The sequence below is a fragment of the Galeopterus variegatus genome, unplaced genomic scaffold (assembly GCF_000696425.1).
Source record: "Galeopterus variegatus unplaced genomic scaffold, G_variegatus-3.0.2 Scaffold11698, whole genome shotgun sequence".
In the NCBI taxonomy this organism is placed as follows: Eukaryota; Metazoa; Chordata; class Mammalia; order Dermoptera; family Cynocephalidae; genus Galeopterus; species Galeopterus variegatus.
The window spans coordinates 34,099-38,838 of record NW_007737809.1 but is presented as its reverse complement, the minus strand read 5'-3'; positions in this window follow the sequence as shown (position 1 = coordinate 38,838).

Here is a 4,740-nt window from a genome sequence, read left to right as displayed (position 1 = left end):
TAATGTGAACATCTTACATAATCATGGCACACTTATCTAAACTAAAATGTTAACACTGATACAATACTGTTAACTAAATGACAGGCTTTATTTTGGATTTTAGCAATTTTTAAACAAATGTATTTTTGTTCTGTGATCCAATTTAGGGTTCCATTTTATATTTACGTCTCAAATCTCTTAGGTTATATCCATCTGTGACAGTCTCTCCAGTCTTTTCTTGTCTTTCATCACCTTAAAACTATTATAGAAAGAAGGGGAGAAAATGTGATAATTTCAATAGATGGAGAAAAAGAAGTTGATAAAATCCAACATGATAAAAACACTCCACAAATTAGGTATAGAGGAATGTACTTCAACATAATAAAGGCCACATATGACAGACCCACGACTCATATACTGAATAGACACAGATTGGAGGCTTTTTCTTTAAGATCTGGAACAAGGCAAGGATGTGCACTTTCTCCACTCTTATTCAACATAGTACTGAAAGTTCTAGCCAGCACAATAAGACAAGAGAAAGCAACAAAGAGCATCCAAACCAGAAAGGAAAACTATCTTTATATTCAGAAGATGTGATCATATATATAGAAAAAGAATGAAATACTCCCATTTGCAACAACATGGATGAACCTGGAGAAACTTATGCTGAGTGAAATAAACAAAGCACAGAGGGATAAATACTGCATGTACTCACTTATATGTGGGAGCTAAGAAAGAAAGAAGGAAGGAAAGACAGACCACAGTAGTGCATTGGTCTCACAGAGGGAGAGAACATTCCTTGGGCTACAAAGTGGAGTGGAAGGGAATGGGGGGTGAGGGGGTTGGAGGTCAGGACAATTGGGTAGGGGACACAGGGTGCAAAAGCAATTTCTGTTTTGGGTATGCTGCTGGTATGAATCTGGCCCTCACCTTATGCCACGAGGAGTGACAATCACCATTGTATCTCATGAATATTCATAAATAAAGAAAGAAAGAAAAAAGAAAACCCTAAAGACTCACCAAAGAGTTACCAGAATTAATAAATGAATTCAGTATAGTGGCAAGATACGAAATTAGCACACAAAAATCAATAGCCTGTCTATATGCCAATAATGAAATAGCTGGAGAAGAAATCAAGGAATTAATCCCATTTACAGTAGCTACCAAAAAAATTAAATAACTAGGAGCAAATTTAACCAAGAAGGTGAAACACCTCTACAATGAAAACTATAAAATATTGGTGAAAAAAATTGAAGAGGACACAAATAATGGAAACATATCCCATGTTCTTGGGTTGGAGGAATTAACAGCATCATTAGGGAAAAGACTGCCTCTTCAATAATAGTGCTAGGAAAATTGGACATCATAAGCAGAGCAAGGAAACTAGATTTGCACCTTTCACCATATACCAAAATCAACTCAAAATGGATTAAAGACTTAAGTATAAGACCTGAAACCATAAAATTACTAAAAGAAAACATAGGGAAAACACTTCAGGAAATAGAACCGGGCAAAAATTTTATGAAAAAGACCCCCAAAGTGCAAGCAATAAAAGAAAAAACAAAGAAATGGGACAATATCAAACTAAAAACTTCTGCACAGCAAAGGAAACAATCAACAGAGCAGAAAGACAACCTACAGAATGGGAGTAAATATCTGCAAACTGTACATCTGACAAGGGATTCATATCCGGCATATATAAGGAACTCAAACAACTTCAGGGTAAACAACAACAATAATAATAATCCAAATAAAAAGTAGGCAAAGGAACTCAGTAGACATTTTTCAAAGGAAGACATACAAATGGACAACAGGTAGATGAAAAAATGCTCAACATCAGTAATCATCAGGGAAATGCAAGTCAAAACCACACTGAGATATCATCTCATCCCAGTTAAACTGGCCATCATTAAAAAGACCAAGAATAACAATTGCAGATGAGGATGTGGAGGAAGGAGAACTCTACTACACTGTTGGTGAGACTGTAAAATAATAAAGTCATTATGGAAAACAGTATGGAGATTTCTCAAACTGCAGATAGAACTACCATATGATCTAGCAATCCCACTTCTGAGTATACACCCAAAGGAATAGAAATCATCATGTCAATGGGATACCTGCACTCCAATGTTCATCACAGCTCTGTTTACAATAGCCAAGATATGGAACCAACCTAAATGTCCATTGATGGACAACTGCATAAAGTAAATATGGTTTATATACACAATTGAATACAACTCTTCCATTAAAAAAAAGAATGAAATTCTGCCATTTGCAACAACATGGATGAGCTTGGAGAAAATCATGTTAAGTGAAATAAGCCAAGCACAGAAAGAAATACTGTGTGCCCTCACTTATAAGTGGGTGCCTTGAAAAAAGGATGGAAGGATGGAAGGAAGGCAGGAAGGAAGGAAGGAAAGAAGGAAGGGAAGGAAAGAAGGAAGGAAAGAAGGAAGGAAGGGAGAGAGGCAACAAATAAAAGGGAGGAGGAAGGTAGAGTAAGTGAAAAATTAATTCATCAATTAATTTTTAAAAGTCCATATTACCCGAAGCAATCTACACATTCGATGCAATTAAAATACTAATGACATTCCTCACAGAAATTGAAAAAATATTAAAATTTGTATGGAATCACAAAAAACCTTGTATAGTTAAAACAATTGTGAACAAAAAGAGCAAAGTTGGAGGCATCACACTGCCTGACTTCAAAGTATACTAGTAAAGCTGTAGTAACCAAACAGCATGGTACTTGCATAAAAATAGACAATTAGACTAATGGAACAGAATAGAGAACCCATAAATAAACCACTCACTGACAGCCAACTGTTTTCTGACAAAACTATCAAGAATACAGCATGGGGAAAGCATAGCCTTTTCAATAAATAGTACTGGGAAAATTGGATATCCACATGCAGAAGATTGAAACTAGACTCCTATCTCCCATCACACACAAGAAATCAACTCAATGGATTAAAGGCCTAAATTCAACACTGGAAACTATGAAACTACTAGAAGAAAACAGAGAGAAAATGCTGCACGAAATGGGAGTGGGCAGTGCTTTTCTGAGCAAGACTACAAAGGCACAGGCATCTAAAGCAAAAATACACAAATGGGACTACATCAAACTAAAAAGCTTCTGCACAGCAAGGGACACATCAACAAAGTAAAGAAACAACCTACAGAATGGGAGAAATTGTTTACAAACTACACATTAGACAAGTGTCTAATATCCAGAATACATAAGGAACTCAAACAACTCAACAGCAAAAAAAATAACTCAATTAAAAAATGGGAAAAGGACCCGAACAGACATATCTCAAAAGAAGACATACAAATGGTCAACAAGCACATAAAAAAATACTCAAAATCAGTAATCATCAAGGAAATACAATTTAAACCCACAATGAGATATAATCTCACCCCAGTTATAACGGCTATTATCAGCAAGACAGAAAATAACAAATGCTGATGAGGTTGTGGAGAAAAGGGAACCCTTCCACATTGTTGGTGGGAGTGTAAGTTGGTAAAGCCATTGTGGAAAACAGTGTAGAGTTTCCTTAGACAACTAAGGAAATCTTAATTATCTTTCACACCAAACTAATCTCACTTCCTCCAGTAACAGTCACAGCACCTTGAGACTCTTTTCTGCTTTACATTTTTACGTACAGGGTGGTGAGCAGAAATGTAATGATAAGGTCAGATACAAAGTAATCAGCAAGGTCATCATCAAACAGAATTTAGTGAAGGTCATTTGCTTTCACCTCATTGTCTCACAGGGTGTCCTTAATTAATACCACATGGTTTATATGTTTTGGGGACCAGATCTCTCCAGAGAGACACATTAATGTCAGTGCAGAGAAATCCCCTTAGGATTTGATGGAAAACATTAAATTTGAACTGTAAGGAGCATAGTTGACAATGACTTATTAGTAGTCTTTTGGATTTTCATTCTTTAAATCCCAGTTGTTTTAAAGACCATGGTTTATATTCTGAAATTCTATGGGAACTAAATGATAACCAAATGATGATCTATCACAAAGCTCTTCTCAATGAAATCTATGTAAGAGAAGTATTCTAATTTATATTTACTTTTACTATTGGCATATTTATTTCTCTGAATTATTTAACAGTTTTTCATTGTTCTTAAATATCAGCTCCTTGGTTATATTTTTAGCTCTCCTCAAAATGGAAGGCTACGGGAAGCTAGTATGAGACAAAATACTGAAATTCATTTCTACTTTTTCTGATCAAGAGGCAGAATTTCAAAATGTAAGGTAAGAAAAAAAGTAATTCTGTTAAATATCTCAAGTATGTGCATTGAGTGCTATTTTGGACAGCTGAAAAATTAAAGGCTTATATTTAACAACTTAAAACAAATTAACAAAATTTGCAACTAGTGTCTTTCTTTCGATGATTTGATTACAAAAAAATAAACCCATTATAACCATGGAATTTATATGACTAACATTTTCAGCTAGTATGTCCTAATCTTTCACTAAATAATGAGATGTGATAGTATTTAAAGCAAAACAAAATTTGTTCTTAAAAAATAGGGTTAAGGGCCGGCCCAGTGGCGCACTGCTACGGTGCGCCACTTGGGAGTGTGGTGGCGCTCCCGCCGAGGGTTCGGATCCCACATACAGACCGGTTCCCGCTCACTGGCTGAGCGAGGTGTGGGAGCAACACCGAGGGTTGCGATCCCGTTGCCGGTCCCGGTCCAGTACGGGCGCGACACTGAGGGTTGCGATCCGTTGCCGGACA